Here is a 20,365-nt window from a genome sequence, read left to right on the forward strand (position 1 = left end):
CAACCTGAAATATTGCAATAGTTCCATCGCCGAGCCAGAGTGCCCGGCGTGCCATGTCTACGGGGTGATGAACTTCCCTTCGGGGTATAGGTCGGACAGTGCTCGGTAGCCCAAGTCGTACCAGTGTCGCATTAGGAGTTTGTCATGAGTAGGGCTGATGCCTGGGAACTGCCAGATGGACAGCCACTTATAGTATGAGTGGTGGCCAGGGTGTGCTTGTAATAATCGTTTCCACGCCATGGTTGTTGCTGCTACGGGGTCAGTCGGGGCATCAGTATGAAATGTATGATGGAGAATGAGAGACAGAGTGTTGACTTCTTCGCTTGCTAGTTTTTTTAGTTTCACATGTGGGGGAGGGTCAGTGAATGTATATCAGTGTATGGCATGTTAAGCTTGTGCGGTGGTCCAGTATCTAGCGAAGTCCGGGGCAGTGAAGCCCCCCTTCTCATATGGAAGAGTCATGTGCTGCCACCTCTTGCGAACCGCACCGGAGTGCCACAGAAATTGGGCGCATGCAGTGTGTAGGTTCTTGAAGTATCGCTTCCCGGGCCAGATCGGCACATTCACAAAGATGTAGAGCAGCTTAGGGACAATTATCATTTTGATTAGGGACAGTCTGCCCGACAAGGAAAGCGGGAGGTTGCGCCATTTCAACATCCGGGCCTCCACGAGCTGCGCCGCAGCCGTGTAGTTGTCGGCTAATAGTGAAGGTTTAGTGAGGGATACCTGAACCCCAAGATATCTGATACCCCCTGGAGACCAACGGAGGGGGAATTCACATGTTGGTTGGGAGGTTGCCACCGTGAGCAGGAACATTTTAGATTTAGTGTAATTTATGGTGAAGCCCGAAAATGTGCCAATTTTAGTTATGTCACATATAATCGAGTCCAAATGGGCAGCCGGGTCTCTGATATAGAGAAGTACATCGTCAGCATACAATGATGTATCCTGTCTGTTATTGCAGTCAAAGAAGGTGTTAATATAAGCCAGGATTTCAGCTTTGAAAACTATATCTTGGAGTGCCTCTGACTTGAATCGCCAGGCAGAACGGGGAGGCAGGTCATGTCCCAGTGTGATTCGCAGCGTTACCAGGGAGTGATCTGAAAGTGTGCGCGGTAGTATCTATGTGTCTATGGCCCTGCCCACCATTCCACTTGATATGAGAAACAGGTCTATTCTAGACTTGCTATCATGTACCGATGAGTAAAAGGTATGCTCTCTCGCATGTGGGTGGAGAACTCTTCACACATCTTTGAGGCCCAGCGTGTTGATGTGTGCGTGTAGTCTATTGGCTGCGCATCATGTAGCTCTTCGGGCAGTCCCAGATCTGTCGAGCTCATTGTCCAAAATCAGGTTCATGTCTCCCCCCATATGATTGGAACACCGATGTATTTCGCAAGTATGGTGGAGATTGCATCGAAAAAATCTGGGCGTCGAAGTTTGGGGCATATGTGTTCACGAGGAGGCACTCCACGTTGGCGAGTGGGCAATGAAGAATTACATATCTGCCCTCGGGGTCAATGTGACTGGTGCGCAGCAAAAATTGGACTAATTTGTGGACTAAAGTGAGCAATACCCTGGACTGGCTTGAATACTTTGTGTAGTACCTGTTGATGCCCCAGGCCGGGGCCAGGTATGTGGCTAAGCGCCCCATGGCATGTGTTTCTTGAAGGAGTATTTTAATTCCGTGCCTCTGGGCATAGGCGGTTATCCTGCGGGCTTTGGTGAAGTTATTCAACCCCTGGACATTCCATGTCATGAAGTTAGCAGTGATATTTGTTACCATTCAGTACCTTGCGTCCACCTGCTGTACAGGCATATTGCGTTGCAACCATGCTCCCCACTCCCATGCCATTTTCCTTTAACCAATCCCCAACATTATCTCCCCCCACCCTCACTGCCCACCCCCAACTTGCAGTGCAGACCCCCCCACCCCGAATACAGGTGCCACCAAATGAACCGACACTCACTAGGAGGTAGAGGTCGGTGGGCCAGATCCAACATGGATACCCTGCAGTGATATTTATTACCATTCAGTACCTTCCGCCCAGCTGCAAGACAGGCATATCGCGTTGCAACCATGCTCCCCACTTCCATGCCATTTTCCTTTAACCAATCCACAACATTACCTCCCCCCACCCTCACTGCCCACCCCCAACTTGCAGTGCAGACCCCCCGACCCCGAATACAGGTGCCACCAAATGAACCGACACTCACTAGGAGGTAGAGGTCGGTGGGCCAGATCCAACGTGTATATGCCCCTTTCATGGCCCAACGGGGCCAACAAGCAGCAACAACCAAATGAAATTAAACTTTGCAACTGCAGTAGGGTGTGCTGTTGCCGTGTGGCCGGCATTTTAAGCATGATGTAGGGCAGCATGTGCTGTCCGGGACATGTTACTGCGGTAAAGGGATTCTATGTCTGGCCCCTGGAACCAGAAAGCATCTCCAAGCAAAATAAGACTGAAGGAGAAACTAGGGCACGTGGCCAGCCCCTGGCACTGGGAGAGAAAGGGTGGTTAATGTCAACAGTCCAGGAGCCGGTCCGTAACCTGAATGCATGTAATAGGGAGCCATGATTGCTGAGTAAACAATACTACATTGCCATCGACACATTATAAGTCAAGAATCAGCAGATAGGATGGGCCTCCTCAAGCTAAGCGGCTCATGGTCAATTGTCCTTGGCGCGATCGCCTCCTGGGTTATGAAGTGGTATTTACGACTCGATGAATTTCATTGCTTCGTCAGGGATAGTAAAGGAGCACAGTTTACCATTGTGGGTGATTTTGAGTTGCGCCGGGAATAGGATGGCATACGGGACGTTGCGCTCCCTAAGCAGTATGCCGAGGAATTGACGCCTCTCCTGTTGTACCGCTATTGAGAAGTCTGGGAAAATTTTAATGGTGTGGGCCTCCAGCCGTAGGTCTCCCTTCTCACGCGACAGGCAGAGGATGAGGTCCCTGTCGCGGTAATTGAGAATCCTGGCAATGATGGACCAGGGGATGTCACCCAGTTTAGGTCGTGGTGGTAGGGCCCGGTGAGCTTGCTGTACCGTGAAATATGGTGAGAGGGCCGGATTATCCAGCAGGTCTTGAGTAGATTCTCTACAGGGTCTTCCATACGCCCTTTGAGGGCATTCTCGGGAACCCCAATAATGCGCAGGTTGTTTCTGCAGGAGCGAGACTCCAGATCATCACACTTCGCCCTTACACTCTTCATGTCACACAACATGGAGGCCACAGTGTTTTGGAGTGTGTGTATTTCATCTTCATTAGCAGAGATTCTATTTTTGGCTTCAGTGATCCTAGACCCCGCGTGGTCCACACAAGTTTTGAGTGAGGCAACATTGGCATTAATGTCATCCAGCTTTTCATGGAACTAGGCGAAGTTCTTTGCCATTGACTCCATCAGTGTGGTAAGATCTGGCACTACAACCCCAGGAAGAGGATCTGACTCGGGATCCTCTTGTAGAGATGACGTGTGGCCCGCCTCGGCCCTCGGGACCACTTTAGCAAACTTGTCCATAGTACCCCTTTGGCGGCTCCCTTGGATCGGCTCGACATTGCAAGAAGGAGCCTGAGTATGGTAAGGGCCCACTGGAGGAGCAAATGGTTGTATGAAAGGCACAGGCCTCAAAGATATTAAAGGCTACCAGCCGATGCCCCGGTGTCAGCAGGATGCATGGGTCACGGCAGAAGCAGACAGCGATGGTGAGGCTGCAGCCGGATGTGCGGCACGGGTCGCCCAGAGGCAGACAGGGGCAGTTGTAGACTGTTGGGTGCAGATATTAAATTGACGGGGCAGTAATGGCTGTGGCGTACTGTCTCATTTCGTGTACAGACCACGTATGTTGGGTCAGCTGAGTCAGGCAAGGTCCGTATTCAGAAGAACTGAAGCACCTCGGAAGGAGAGGGTCGGGAGCTGCTGACCCCCTGCATGCAGAGGCCAGATGATGAGAGGCCACGCCGGGTGGGGGGGCCGCAATGTGGACCGAGGTCCTGTGGAGCAAGCAGGCATGTCATCTTGTGCACGTAGTATGGGCCTACATAGGCTTATATTCAATTTTTGGCAGCAGAGCAGGGGGAGAAAAAAAGCAACAACAAAAAAAAAGGAGGGTCATCTGGTCCAGTCCAGAGTGGGCTAGTGTTTATGATCTGGGATGCCGTGTAGGGGATCATGCCACTGGACCAGTGCAGCAGGTAGTGTACCTGGTCACCCGTGCCACGGGCAGCAGCCGAAAGCAGTACTGTGCGCACCTCCTCCACTCCTCACCTAGTCCGCCGCAGGGACGGCGCGAGTCCCCAGGTCATCGCTCCTGGGCAGCAGCCGGGCTCCAGACTGTGATTATAGCGCTGCCTCCAGTGGCCGAGCGCAGGCTCCCAGCACAGGGGGAGTGGGCCGCACTCCAGCGCATGCCCCTGCCGCAGGCCGGGCCGCCGCAGGCCGGGCCGCCGCAGGCCGGGCCATGCAGCTGTTAGCCCCACGCGGGACCCTCGCGGTAGGCAGAGTCGGGTCGCCGCAATATGGTCAAGCCCTCCCCCTCCACCGAGGCCTCGGGAGGAGGGAATTTGTTGGTGCGTCCTCAGCGGCCACAGTGACGGGCACGAGAGTGAGGAAACAGGCAAGCGAGGCGGGGGAAGCAGGAAGTCAGGTGAGCACCGGGGCCAGGGAACACACACGGCCTGCCGCCACAGGCGCCGCAGCTGGGTCCCTGGAAACCAAATCGGGCCCAAAATTGAAGGGTACACGTCGTGCAATGTAGCTTGCAGCTCGACGAGGCAATGAGGCTAGAGAGCGTAGCAGACCGCAGATGTGAGTAGATTAGTGCTGAAGCCGCACGGAGCTAGAAAGCTAGGCAGCCATCTGTAATCACTCCTTCACCACTGGCTCCTTCCCTCTATCCATTAAGCACTCCCTTGTACATCCTCTCCTAAAAACTCCATCCAGCCCAGTTAAATATCACCCCATCTCCACCACTCCCTTCCTGGGTAAACTCTTGGAGAAGTTGCTCCTCCTCCAACTGATCTTTCACACTAAACAAATTGGTTGCCTCCATGACCATCAATCTGTATTCCAGGCATCCAGAGGCATGGAAACTGCTCTCCTGAACACCCGTGAAGACATGCTTGCAAATCTTGATTCAAACTTTCCTGCTGTTTTCATTCTCCTTGATCTCTCCTCCGCCTTTGATATGGTCAACCACCCTATCTGCATAAAGACGACTCTGTGATACCCTCGGCATCACAGATCAGGATCTGGACTAGCTGACCTCTTTCCTCACTAACCGGCTTTCCCAGTTGCAACTGTCTCTTTCTCCTCCACCACCTCACCTCACTCTCTACCGTCCCCCAGGGCTCTATCCTATCACTGTCGTTCTTCAGTATCTATCTCTCCCCTCTGACTTACCTCAACACATCCTTTTCTCCTAATTTCCAGTGTTATGCTGATGACACACAGCTGTCCTTTAAACTTCCCTCCACTACCTACTCCTCCTCTCTCAGCCCCGATTATCTGACCGCTATCCAGGCATGGTGTGTGGCTAATGATCTCTATCTCAATGCCAGTAAAACAGAGATCCTTCTTATTGGGACACCTGCGCCCTGTTTCCCTCCTACCCCCTAGCCACCATCTTTGGGCCCTTTACCCTCACCATCCTGTGAGTCCAAAAACCTTAGGGTCATCTTTGACCCCTCCCTCTCCTTCACCCATCACATCTTGGACCTTGACAAGAAGGCACACTTCCAGTTTCACCTCCTCAGAGGCATTCGCCCTTTCCTCACCTTCCCCCAGAAGCTCCATGTCTCCAGAGCTCTGGTCCTCTCTAGGCTAGGCTACTGCAATAGTCTCTCCCTCAACCGCCCCCTTTCCTCCCAACGGCCTCTTCAGCTAATCCAGAATTGGGTGGCAAGACTTATCTTTGGCCTCAAGCCCAGGGACTGTATCTCTCTAGCCCTAAAATCGCTCCACTTACTCCCGATGGTTGCAAGGATCAAATAAAACAACCAATGCATCATCCACAAAGCTTTCTGGGGCCTCCGACTTTCTCTCCCTAAATACTTCCCTCCTGAGCCCTCTGCTCCTCTAACTCCAACTCTTTGCTTGTTAAACGCAGGTCTCTCTCTTCGGCTAATGTCTCCCTTTGGAACAGCCTCCCTGCCCACCTCCGACTTGAGCCGAAACGCCTTAAATGCTGGAAACCTCTCAAAACTCTGCTTTTCCAACTCTTTCCCTTCCCTGCTAACTCTCCAACTGCCACTGAGACTGGTGGCCTGGCACCTCAGGAATCTCACAGGTTTCAAGGCCTTCCACCCATTCGACACCAACACCCTCCCCCTTCAGCACTGCCCTTGCAGGCCCACTCCTGGCAGATGGGCATGCCACCCCTGGAATTCCTCCACTCTAGCACTTAGCAAGTGGCCTTTCACCTCGGTACTCCTTGGCACTCCCCTCCCGGGCTCCCAACGGCACTTGCCTTAACCTGTCCCCCCTTTCCATTTCTGTACTTCACTTCACTGCACTTGTGCGTCCGAATGCCACAAGGCCTAGTAGGACCATGACTGTTATTGTTTTTCATTTTTGCCACCTACTGCCCTTGCTCCCTCACCACTTTTGCCTTCTGGCGCCTGGAAACACTATTTTGTTGTATAGGCACCTAACAAATGCTCAATAAATAAAATAAATAAACAAAACATGTAGCCAAAAAGCAACATTGCATATATTGTTTCATACTTAAACATGGGTCATGTAAAAGGCAACACTGTTACTATTCACTTAGGCTCTGTTTATACTTTTGGCCTTCATTTGAAGTAAACAAAAAAAAATTGTTTATACTTACTGATACGACCAAATGTGAATAAGCATTTTTTACTATTACTGACATTACCAAATGCAAGCAATCATTGTTTATTAAAGGAAGATGTAGAGCAAAGCTAAGACACAGGGTTCCAGAGTGCCCTGGTGAGCAGACACCATCAGGGATGTAATTTCAATAAAATGGCAGGAGTAGCGGAAGTGACATCATAGGCCTCTTCACCTCTGAAGACATCACGGAAAGTGATGTAATTTGACCCCGCCCCCAAGTGACATCATGGGAAGTGATGGCACACACCCTTTGAGAAAACAGGAAGTGGCATCACATAGCATTGTTCCTAAGTGCACTAGGAAACATATGGTTATGATATCACTGTAACATGATATGCATTTCATACAAGAATGCATCACCATATGTAGAATTAATATCAGTGTGTATAGGCCCATTTTACCATGTATCCTCCGGGCAATCTTGGTCTGATCCAGTGGCGATTTCCTAAAGAGAATAACTCCACAAGCTCCAAGAGGCCTTAGCCTTGCTCTACAATACAGCTTTATATCATATTAGATTTTTAACTCATCAGTGGGGGGTAGGTCCCTGTGCATTTGCTGGGCCCAATACATGGACTAAGAAGAGCACATCAAATGCACTACTTCACTTCGTCCTTGGTGTACCAGCATGGCTCAATGTTATTTTCAACGGTAGTGAAGAGGGGTGGGGAAGCCTGTCACCCCCTGCCCCTACTCCTAAATTCATGACAAGGAATAAGGCCAGGAAATAATGCAAGCACCCATTCTATTTCGGACCTATTCCCAATGGATCCATGATTGACAATATGTCGAGAGATACTCCCTCAGCCAGCCTTACCCCCTCAACCAGCCTTACAGACCAGGTGTGGTGCAGATTTACCCCAGCATGGATGAAGAACCACAGGCCGCGATCAAAGACACCTCTATTGACAACCTGGCCTAAGCACTAAGAAGCCATGTTGATAATGTTAGAGACTCCACGACATAGCAGCGTTAGACATGAAGTACACATGCCATTCGCACTCCGGGACACTAGCACACACTTGAATACATGAAGAACACGAGCATATAGTTCTGTAGTTAGTGGACAGATACATATACATACCGTCATTGCTTTTATTTTTTTTGTCATTAGCCAAACGCAGCGATGCAGAAACTGCAAGAGACACGAGATCCTGAGCACAGCTTGCAGATGCTTACATGCAATTATACTATGGAGCTGCAAGAGCACCTAGGGGACCTGACAGAGCCACGTGTGATTAACCTATGGAAACGTAGAATAGTATAGACACTGTAGAAAGCGCATCATAAGATTTAGGAAATGTACAGCAGGCCACAGGCCCCTCAGCAAGAGATGAGCTGAGCTAAAATTCAGGCTGCACAGAGAGCAAGACATGTGAAACAGGACTCACCGTCAAGGCCAATAGATACAATTAACATTCCAATCCACAGACGACAAATGGACCAGCTGCAGAAATGACCATATTTAAATGCTCACAATTCAGAGCAGCACAGCTCCAATTCATGGTGGCTGAACACATGACCCGGCCGAAGCGACCAGCTGTGGGAAAGGTCTCAGGCTCCCAGACAAGTCTGCAACAAATATGCTACAAGTGTTGCCCTGACCAGGAGAAGGTGGCATACACAAGTTACAATGCTGACATATAGTCGTTCATGTTACCTTGAAAAGGTACACAGTGAGCTGAGAATTCTTGCAGATCGCAGGCCTAGGGAACGTCAGCTCTAGCCAATCACAGTTTAGTACCCTAGGGGTGGGTATCAACGGGCAAGAACACATGCTAAACCCACCACACTGCAACATTGTTATAGATAGTAACTTGAGGAGCCAGTAGAATAACATCCATATAGTCCACTATAGGTGGTATAATACTAAAAACCCAATTGTGTGGCCTGATAGGTTTTCTGAAGAAGGGCCCAGGTTGTGATGTCATGCTGATGACATATCACATTAAAACCGGCCTGCAAGCTGAGGAAGAGCGAAATGTGCATGGATTTTCTCTGTTCCTTTGCTGATCCCTGTTGGTTTTGCCTGTAATAAACCCCAGTTTGAACTTGCCATTGACTGAGTCCTCTGTGTATCTGGGAAGGAGGTAGTTGGGCACTCCAAGTCCGTGGACTTCCAGTGTCCCTCTGGCATACCTAGGGGTCCGTCCCCAAGTTGGTAGCAGAGGTGATGGTTCGCTGCATGAGCCCGGCACCAGGTCATCTCCTTCGCCGCCGAACCTGAGAGGTTGCGGGACCCTCCCATATTTCAAGAATATGAGAAAACGCATGCCCATGCAAAGGCTGTCAGGAGCCCATTGGAAATCGTCCTGCACGAAGTCAGCGAGTTGTCCAGGCAGACCAGGACAGGGAGGTGAGCGCCTTGAGGAGGAGTCGGCAGCTGAGCAGCTCCAGCAGACCTCGGAGTGTAAGTATTGACCCAGTCTAATGGCAACTGTGGGTGAGCGTGCACACTGAGTATTGTAGAGTTTTGTTGAGTATTGTAAAGTATTCTGAAAGTATTGTTTAGTATTGTCAATGTAATAGGGACAGGATTGGAGGTAAAAGTCTGTCTTTTATGTTTAGGGCACATTCAGTCTTAGAGGGAAAAGGTTCTGGTGAATAACCTAGACTATTGACTCGAGGGCTTGGATGACAGAAGATATGTACAAAAAGGTATTCCTGTGGGTTGGGCATTTTAGCTCGGGTCGTAGATGGCGGTATCCCAGTGAGGGTTAGTAAGGGAGCTGGCCTAGATTGCAGAAGGTGAGTCGACTGGTTAAGTCTCCTGGAGTGAGACATTTTGCACTCTAGGCGACACAGCAGGTGTGGTTCGATCACAAGAGAATATTGGTATAGTCCGCCTGGAGTGCGGGAAGACAGCTGTGTGGTTTTGTATAGTTTGGGAGTAACAGGCTACTACAGTGTGCATGTGGTATCTGTTTATGTATTACCTTGTCTAGAACTGGTGACGTCACCCGTAACTTCATATGTAAGACATGGAGAGCTTGAGACAGTGAGGAGCTAGTATTAGAAACCTGCGATTGGCAGATGAGGTGAACCAGCGGCATTGCATGGAAGGCACATGCGTAAGATTGTGGGTGAGCCTGAGGAGGCAACGAGTTTGAAGGAGGGGTGGTGTGCGGAACACACCTGTTAAATTGTAGAGCTCGATAGGCTCATAGACACTAAAAGGTTTTGGTTTTATAGTGTGCCTTTCTCCCTTAACAGCAGACTATCGAAAACCTCGACTTGAGGTCAGATAAAGGTACTGAATAATGTATCAGGGAACATGCGGGGTGACATGGCCCTTCAGCACTTGTGTAAGACATTACCGTCTTATAGAGAGAGAATTTGCAAATATACGACAGAATGGTCCAAACGTACAGAGGGGAAGTTAACCAAACCATGGCCTCCTTTTTCAAGTTTTTCCAAAGATGTGCAGCAATCACTACTGACACACATACAGGGTACCTATAAGGGGAAGAAGATGACCAAGCGCATGGCCATGTTGGTGCTATGGCGCTTGTTTCAGGAGGGCAAGGGGGATGCTGCGAGATTCAGTGGATGCTGAGCCAGTAGGAGGTGAAGGACCCAGGGCCTCATCACTCCGCACCTGCCCCTGCTCCTCCGAGTGTAGCATCCGATGATACAGATGATGAACAGGCGATGTATCTAATGTGGGAACTAAGGGCAGCAGAGAGGTACTCGAATCCGACATATAAGCCACCACCGTACACACAGAAGAAGCCAAAAGGTGCAGGGCAGCCAGCTACTGACCCAGAGGTGAGCAATGAGGTGCAGCAGGGCGCGAACGAGGGGCTCGAGGGCATAACAATGAACAAATGGTTAGCGGCACAGGTATTCCTGAAACTTCAAGGGAAAATCAACAGAGAGGGAGAAGGGGCGACCCAGGCAATGGAGGATTTGAAGAGAAGCAGCAAAGCTGCACATTGCGCAGAAATAATGGACGGGGAGGATAGGAGAGAAAAAGATAGGGAGGTGAGGTTAGAACGCAAGGAAAGGGAGAGAAGGGGAGAGGAGAAGTCGGAAAGGGTGGACAGGGAGAGAAGAAAGGAGGACGAGAAGGAAGGCATGGAGAGAAAACAGGAAGAATGGATCGAGAGAGATCTTAAGGAAAGGAAGTGAGGGGAAAGAGAGATGAGGGAGAAAAGAGAAAGTGAACTGGAAAAGATCAAAAGATGAAGAGTGGCAGCAGAGCAGGAAAAACGCAGGTTAGCAGAATGGGAGAAGAGGATGTTGCAGCTAGCTAGACTAGCGAGAGACAGAGAGCGCGCAGGGAGGAGGATGAGTGAGCAATGAGGGCGGTAAAGACACAAGTAGCCCCAGAAAGGGGAGGCAGTAGACTCGAGGGGGACAGGCGAACAGAACCAGACAGTACCAGCTCACGAGGCAGGAGCACGATAGACACGGCGGGAAGAGGCCTGATTCCTTGGGAGGAGGAAGCAGATATGTCATAAGAGACATCGACCGTAGCATGAAACCTAATACAGACTTCACATCAAGGAGACTGAGTTTTGCAAATGGTTTCTGCAGTAATATGGACACCAGCTTGGACAATTACGATAGGCACAGTGGGGATGAGAGGGGGGAAGAGCCCAAGCACCAGTCAATGGGGGTAGGGACAAACAAGCAAGTTCCATGGGAGTTCAGGACGCACACAGAGGGAGAAGGAGGGGGCAACGTGAATGAGCATATACGACTGGCCACCAACGTTAACACACAGCAAGGCACCACCACATATTTATTGACAGGCTCGGAGATCACCCAGGGCGAAGGAAAGGGGAGACACCAATGGCTTATTCAAGGGGAAGAATGATGAGAAGGTATGACGGCAGCAGGAGAGCATCTATTATGGACCCCATAAATGTGAGCACAGGAATTGAGAGCGAAAGGGGGGACAGACAGGTCAGATTGACTAGAAGGATGCATGAGGAGGAGGCATCATATACATTAGAGAGAGGAGGGGTGCAACCTCAGTATGTACCATGGAAGCACACAGACAAGAAGAATGTGAAGTTTAGGTTAACATCGTTGAGTGCAGGGGCTGGGAAGTGGATTCATGAGAGGAGAAAATGAGAGCTGGCCATAAACTAGCAGTGGGAGATGTAAAGGGATTTTTAGCATCAATTCTAGGAGAACAGCTGATGATGGATGGAAAAGGGCGGGGTTCCCAGGGGTTATGACACAAAACACAGCACATGCCAGTTCATCATTTGCAAACTGCAGAGCAGCAGTGTGGCAAGCATTGAAGACACAATACCCCGACACGTCAGATATTGGGGCGAATACATCATGCAAAATGAGGGAAGATGAAGACCCTGTGCAATATAGTCAGGAGATTCAAGAGCTTTGGTGCCTTGAAACTCGAGAGCCTTGGGACAAAACTGTAGCAATATTCTATCACATACTAGTACAGGGGCTACCAGAACCAGTGCAGAAGAGTCTAAGGAAATGAGAAGGGATGTAGGCGAAAGGATGGATATAAAATAATGCTCACGATAGTTCATCATTGTAGACTGTGGCAGGAGAACATTAAGGAAAAGGAAAAGGACAGGAAGGCAGACGAAGTGAAGCTAGTGCAGAAAAAACGATCGAAGTATGCGATGGAAGGGGCGGTCATAAGCAGCCCCACCCCACAAGCACGGCAACCGCAGAAACAGACACAACCACAGCAGTTTGCACCTCCCATGGGAAGAGGGTACATGGGGCGGCCCACAGCAAGGGTTTTGAGGAAGGGGAGGACAACAGAGGGAGTGTGGTTTCGGGCCACAGATGCATCACAACCAAGGGGGTTTCCCTGGGGGGTTTCGAGGATGTGCGCAGCAGATGCAGCAGAACCCAGCAGATTTCTCGGGTGGTTTCCAGGGGCAATGGAGAGAGTGTTGGACATGTGGACAGAACTGATATATTTCAAGAGAGTGTCCATACAGGGGAATGCAGTAGAACAGGGGAGGGCAGGGCTAGCAACCCTACTAAGGAGAGCAGAATGATTATCATGCACAAGATCAGCAACAACAGGGGCAGATGCAGGGTACATATCAACACATGCCACAAGCACCACCAGCACAGATGTATATACTACAGATGCCAGCACCGGTACCACATTATCTACAAGCACCAGATTCGAGGGAACACAAAGCAAGTAGCACATATACAGAATGATGATGCACCAGCACACAGGGACACAGTGGGGACAGTCCTTGTCAGATAACTGGAGTGAGTGACCCTGGTAGGAAACAACCCCTTTACAGGAAATGGGATGTCCCTGTACCATCAATAGGACAGCCCACAGATTAACTTGATTTTTTCCATCCTGTCGATCACACCGCACCCCACAGAGGAATCTCGCATAGGGGTAGCGATAGGCGACAATACTTTTACCTTTCTCATTGACATAGGGGTGACTAGGTCCTGCATTAGGGAAGCAGAATTTACATTGTCAGGCACGACCATGAACACTGAAGGATTCTCTGGGGCTCGGGAAGTGGTTCCTTTCACAGACAATATCTCAATTTCTATTGGAGATCATGATCTATCACTACCTTTGATTTACTCTTGACAGACACCTGTAAATATCCTGAGATGAAAAATTATGAGCAGACTAACCATGACAATCTCATTCACAGGCAAGGGAATAATATGCTCCACATGAAGTATACACATGCTGAACGTAAGACAGATCGCCCAAGCCTATTGTGGACTCAAGGTGTCAGTGGACCCCAAAGTGTTCCAGTATGGAACTGACATTGCCATTGCATGGAAAATGTGGCGAGTTCCAAATGAGTACCTATAAGGCCATAAATACCCATGGACGAGCCAGAGGGAACAATAGTACCAATAGAAATAGAGGCAGTAGTTGCAAGAAAAGATTGGATTTCAGTGCATGGGATGGATGACACAGGATGGGCATGGAGAGCAGTGATCTCCATGGAGAGGGATGCAGGTTGACAACAGAGACAGACGAAGAACTTTTCAGGGAAGAGAGGCTGGCAATAAAGATGGTGTTCGAAATGAGTGTGACTTACTGGTAACAAATCCACTACACGGAGGTGCCACAGATAACAGCACTGGCGCTGGAAACGCAACCAGCATATATGGAGGAAGACATGGCCAAGGTACCCAACACGCTAGGACTACAAGTCCATATGTTGTGGGTTGTATAGAGAGCATAGAGGGAGTAAAGATAAAGCTAAAGCAAGGAGCAATTCTACCAAGAGTAAAGCAATAGATGAGGGCATTTATGGGACAATCACAACTCTGATTGAGAGGGGCATTCCTGTAACATCAGAATCTCCATGTAACACTGCAGTTTACCTAGTACGCAAGGCAACAGGGAGGTCATGGCGTTTTATCCAGTATTTAAGGGCTCTTAAACACATTGTAGAAGCAGAGTATCCTTTAGTTGCGAATCCAGTGACAATTTTGTGCAGCATTCCAGCAGAAGCTGCCTGCTTCACAGTCATTGGGCCTCATTATGGGTTTGGTTGTAGCCGTGCCTGTAACATAGGCACGGCTGTCACCAAACCCGTGATTTTACCGGCACAAGGGGCAATTACGCGGTCATGCTGAGTTTGGCAGACCCGGTAATTGCCCATTCACCCAGTAATAAGGTACTCCCATCCCCAATAGGCCCCTGTGGGGCCAAATGGAAATGCAGAGCTCAGGATGCACGGGCACCGTTCATAATGGTGCCGGTGCATCCATGAGTTGTGCTCACGGGTGCGACACTTCCCGCCAGGTCAGACCTGGTGGGCAGAGGGAGACCTGCGAGCACAACTCGTAGTATGGCAGTACGGTGTCAACGGTGCCCATAAGCTTACCAGCACCATTGTCACCGTACTGCCAGGGTTGTAATGAGGCGAATTCCTTCTTCTCTGTACCACTACACCCAGGCTCACAATACTTGACTAGCTTTATGTATAGAAATCAGAAGTGGAAACAAACTTGTTTACACCAGGGGTACTGCGAGTCACCATCTAGCGTTAACAGAGTGATACAGATGGACCTAAGTAACATACAGATGGAATGAACAGTCATGAAATATATGGATGACATTTTGATCTGTAGCACAACGGAGGGCCAGTGTAGGAAGGACTCAGTACACATGCTAACTGTGTTAGCTGACAAAGAGTACAAGGTGGACAAGGCCAAGCTACAGTACTGTCAGAGGAGGTGCTTGTTAGGGAGAATTCTCAAAATGTGCTAATTTCCCTTACCTTTTGAGACCCCCAGCAACTCTGCTGGATTTCTAAGTTTTGATTTTTTGCCTGGGAAGAGTGTGAGCCTTTTCTTCCCACTCTTCCATGTATGTTGTGTGTGTTTTACTTTTGTGTTCTTTGGTTATAGAGTTTTAACACAACTCAATAGGCATCATCTTTTTCTGTGTGTCACATAGCACCTTCAGTGCAGTGACACACGGGTGTCTTTCAGACTCCCCAAGGTTTAAATACCTTCTCTTGGACTGACTACTGTCTCCCAGAGCACGTAAAGTTAAATTGACTTTACTAGTACTTTTAAATTTACAGACCCAGCACACACTATCTTCCTATAGAGTGCTGGAGGGGTTGCCTAGCATCCCCTGAGTCAAAACACTCATGTAACAGTCAAATGTTCCCCTTTCCTACTTGAAATCACTGGTGGCAGTGGTTTAGATCAAACTTCCATGATTTTTCCTGACCGCGAACAACGGTAGCTAAAAATCAGGTCAGCCATGTTTTTCAATATGGCGCCCAAGACCTATCTATAAAAGAACGCTCTGGTTGACTTTTTTCCCATTTCTTTTAGGAAAGGACCTTCTTGTGTTTGTCTCTGCACGCCAAACCAGGTTTGGTCCCTTTGTTCGTTGCCCTTTGGTGAGCTTCAGTGCTGAAGCCCTCCTCTGGTGCCTGAGTGTCTGGGATGGACAGGATGTGAGGGAGGTGTGCAAAACTCCCTGTGCTTAGTCCCCTAGGAGACCTGAATGCACTCTGGAGTGATTGGATGGCTGGCTGTCCGGCAAGAACAGCCACTGTGCTGTGTTAGTGACAGCCAGGCTGGAATGAATGGGGGAAAACTGTTTAAAAGCAGGTCTCTGGGACTTGGAAAGCAGAGTCAACCACTGGAACGAAAGAACCGAAGACAAGTTGAAGGAAGAGGACTGCTGCAACTCCTGGACAACCGGTGAAGCCCTGCTGCAGGTCTGAATTGCCTGAAACTCCATCGACAGAGAAGCCCTTCAAGGTTAACTTCTTCCCTTGAGTTTGGTGGGAACAACCAATTTGCAAGCCACCTGGACACCGTCCCCATCCTGGTCGAATTTTCTTCAGAGTGCTTTTGAAAACCGGATAGCCAGGGGGAAGGAAACCAGCTTGTGGACATTAAGGCACTCACACCTTAATCCAACATTTTGCCAAGGTTGTGGCCTAATCCCTGGGCAGTGCAGGAACCTCCCGACGTCCTCCTTCTTGTCCCCACGACTGAAGCTCAGGAACAGCAAGATCTGCTCGAACTGCCAGGAACAACTGCCTCAGCTACAGCTCTTCTTCACTTTAAAGGTACTGTGCAAACGCGGTCCGGAAATCTTTTCAGCCACGGTGAAAGTTTGTGAAACTTTCCTGACTTCGAAGGCTTGTCCTTCCCTAAACATTAGTCTAACTTTTCACTTGAGCAAATTGTTCTAAGATCCGTGGCAAAGACTTAACCGTTTACTACCAGAACTGTGCTATCCTATACAAGACTTTGAACCATTAACTTTGGCCCAGGCCTATTAAATTGAATTGCTGGTTGTAGTTAACTGAAACTCTTTGTCATGCCAATGAAAGTATTTGTGCTGTTGATTCTTATAACCTTGGCCCTCATTACAACACCGGCGCTAAACCATGGCGCTATTAAAAGAGAAAGTGAGCTGGAAAAGATCAAAAGATGAAGAGTGGCAGCAGAGCAGGAAAAACGCAGGTTAGCAGAATGGGAGAAGAGGATGTTGCAGCTAGCTAGACTAGCGAGAGACAGAGAGCGCGCAGGGAGGAGGATGAGTGAGCAATGAGGGCGGTAAAGACACAGGTAGCCCCAGAAAGGGGAGGCAGTAGACTCGAGGGGGACAAGCGAACAGAACCAGACAGCACCAGCTCACGAGGCAGGATCACGATAGACACGGAGGGAAGAGGCCTGATTCCTTGGGAGGAGGAAGCAGATATGTCATAAGAGACATCGACCGTAGCATGAAACCTAATACAGACTTCACATCAAGGAGACTGAGTTTTGCAAATGGTTTCTGCAGTAATATGGACACCAGCTTGGACAATTACGATAGGCACAGTGGGGATGAGAGGAGGGAAGAGCCCGAGCACCAGTCAATGGGGGTAGGGACAAACAAGCAAGTTCCATGGGAGTTCAGGACGCACACAGAGGGAGAAGGAGGGGGCAACGTGAATGAGCATATACGACTGGCCACCAACTTTAACACACAGCAAGGCACCACCACATATTTATTGACAGGCTCGGAGATCACCCAGGGCGAAGGAAAGGGGAGACACCAATGGCTTGTTCAAGGGGAAGAATGATGAGAAGGTATGACGGCAGCAGGAGAGCATCTATTATGGACCCCATAGATGTGAGCACAGGAATTGAGAGCGAAAGGGGGGACAGACAGGTCAGATTGACTAGAAGGATGCATGAGGAGGAGGCATCATATACATTAGAGAGAGGAGGGGTGCAACCTCAGTATGTACCATGGAAGCACACAGACAAGAAGAATGTGAAGTTTAGGTTAACATCGTTGAGTGCAGGGGCTGGGAAGTGGATTCATGAGAGGAGAAAATGAGAGCTGGCCATAAACTAGCAGTGGGAGATGTAAAGGGATTTTTAGCATCAATTCTAGGAGAACAGCTGATGATGGATGGAAAAGGGCGGGGTTCCCAGGGGTTATGACACAAAACACAGCACATGCCGGTTCATCATTTGCAAACTGCAGGGCAGCAGTGTGGCAAGCATTGAAGACACAATACCCCGACACGTCAGATATTGGGGTGAATACATCATGCAAAATGAGGGAAGATGAAGACCCTGTGCAATATAGTCAGGAGATTCAAGAGCTTTGGTGCCTTGAAACTCGAGAGCCTTGGGACAAAACTGTAGCAATATTCTATCACATACTAGTACAGGGGCTACCAGAACCAGTGCAGAAGAGTCTAAGGAAATGAGTAGGGATGTAGGCGAAAGGATGGATATAAAATAATGCTCATGATAGTTCATCATTGTAGACTGTGGCAGGAGAACATTAAGAAAAAGGAAAAGGACAGGAAGGCAGACGAAGTGAAGCTAGTGCAGAAAAAACGATCGAAGTATGCGATGGAAGGGGCGGTCATAAGCAGCCCCACCCCACAAGCACGGCAACCGCAGAAACAGACACAACCACAGCAGTTTGCACCTCCTATGGGAAGAGGGTAAACGGGGCGGCCCACAGCAAGGGTTTTGAGGAAGGGGAGGACAACAGAGGGAGTGTGGTTTCGGGCCACAGATGCATCACAACCAAGGGGGTTTCCCTGGGGGGTTTCGAGGATGTGGGCAGCAGATGCAGCAGAACCCAGCATATTTATCGGTTGGTTTCCAGGGGCAATGGAGAGAGTGTTGGACATGTGGACAGAACTGATATATTTCAAGAGAGTGTCCATACAGGGGAATGCAGTAGAACAGGGGAGGGCAGGGCTAGCAACCCTACTAAGGAGAGCAGAATGATTATCATGCACAAGATCAGCAACAACAGGGGCAGATGCAGGGTACATATCAACACATGCCACAAGCACCACCAGCACAGATGCATATACTACAGATGCCAGCACCGGTACCACAGTATCTACAAGCACCAGATTCGAGGGAACACACAGCAAGTAGCACATATACAGAACGATGATGCACCAGCACACAGGGACACAGTGGGGACAGTCCTTGTCAGATAACTGGAGTGAGTGACCCTGGTAGGAAACAACCCCTTTACAGGAAATGGGATGTCCCTGTACCATCAATAGGACAGCCCACAGATTAACTTGATTTTTCCCATCCTGTCGATCACACCGCACCCCACAGAGGAATCTCGCACAGGGGTAGCGATAGGCGACAATACTTTTACCTTTCTCATTGACATAGGGGTGACTAGGTCCTGCATTAGGGAAGCAGAATTTACATTGTCAGGCACTGCCATGAACACTGAAGGATTCTCTGGGGCTCGGGAAGTGGTTACTTTCACAGACAATATCTCAATTTCTATTGGAGATCATAATCTATCACTACCTTTGATTTACTCTTGACCGACACCTGTAAATATCCTGAGATGAAAAATTATGAGCAGACTAACCATAACAACCTCATTCACAGGCAAGGGAATAATATGCTCCACATCAAGTATACACATGCTGAATGTAAGACAGATCGCCCAAGCCTATTGTGGACTCAAGGTGCCAGTGGACCCCAAAGTGTTCCAGTATGGAACTGACATTGCCATTGCATGGAAAATGTGGCGAGTTCCAAATGAGTACCTATAAGGCCATAAATACCCATGGACGAGCCAGAGGGAACAATAGTACCAATAGAAATAGAGGCAGTAGTTGCCAGAAAAGTTTGGATTTCAGTGCATGGGATGGATGACACAGGATGGGCATGGAGAGCAGTGATCTCCATGGAGAGGGATGCAGGTTGACAACAGAGACAGACGAAGGACTTTTCAGGGAAGAGAGGCTGGCAATAAAGATGGTGTTCGAAATGAGTGTGACTTACTGGTTACAAATCCACTACAGGGAGGTGCCACAGATAACAGCACTGGCGCTGGAAACGCAACCAGCATATATGGAGGAAGACATGGCCAAGGTACCCAACACGCTATGGACTACAAGTCCATATGTTGTGGGTTGTATAGAGAGCATAGAGGGAGTAAAGATAAAGCTAAAGCAAGGAGCAATTCTACCAAGAGTAAAGCAATAGATGAGGGCATTTATGGGACAATCACAACTCTGATTGAGAGGGGCATTCCTGTAACATCAGAATCTCCATGTAACACTGCAGTTTACCTAGTACGCAAGGCAACAGGGAGGTCATGGCGTTTTATCCAGTATTTAAGGGCTCTTAAACACATTGTAGAAGCAGAGTATCCTTTAGTTGCGAATCCAGTGACAATTTTGTGCAGCATTCCAGCAGAAGCTGCCTGCTTCACAGTCATTGGGCCTCATTATGGGTTTGGTTGTAGCCGTGCCTTTAACATAGGCAGGGCTGTCACCAAACCTGTGATTTTACCGGCACAAGGGGCAATTACCCAGTCATGCTGAGTTTGGCAGACCCGGTAATTGCCCATTCGCCCAGTAATAAGGGACTCCCACCCCCAATAGGCCCCTGTGGGGCCAAATGGAAATGCGGAGATCAGGATGCACGGGCACCGTTCATAATGGTGCCGGTGCATCCATGAGTTGTGCTCACGGGTGCCACACTGCCCGCCAGGTCAGACCTGGTGGGCAGAGGGAGACCCGCGAGCACA

The sequence above is a fragment of the Ambystoma mexicanum genome, chromosome 4q (genome assembly GCF_040938575.1).
Source record: "Ambystoma mexicanum isolate Mex_15411 chromosome 4q, UKY_AmexF1_1, whole genome shotgun sequence".
NCBI classification, from domain to species: domain Eukaryota; kingdom Metazoa; phylum Chordata; class Amphibia; order Caudata; family Ambystomatidae; genus Ambystoma; species Ambystoma mexicanum.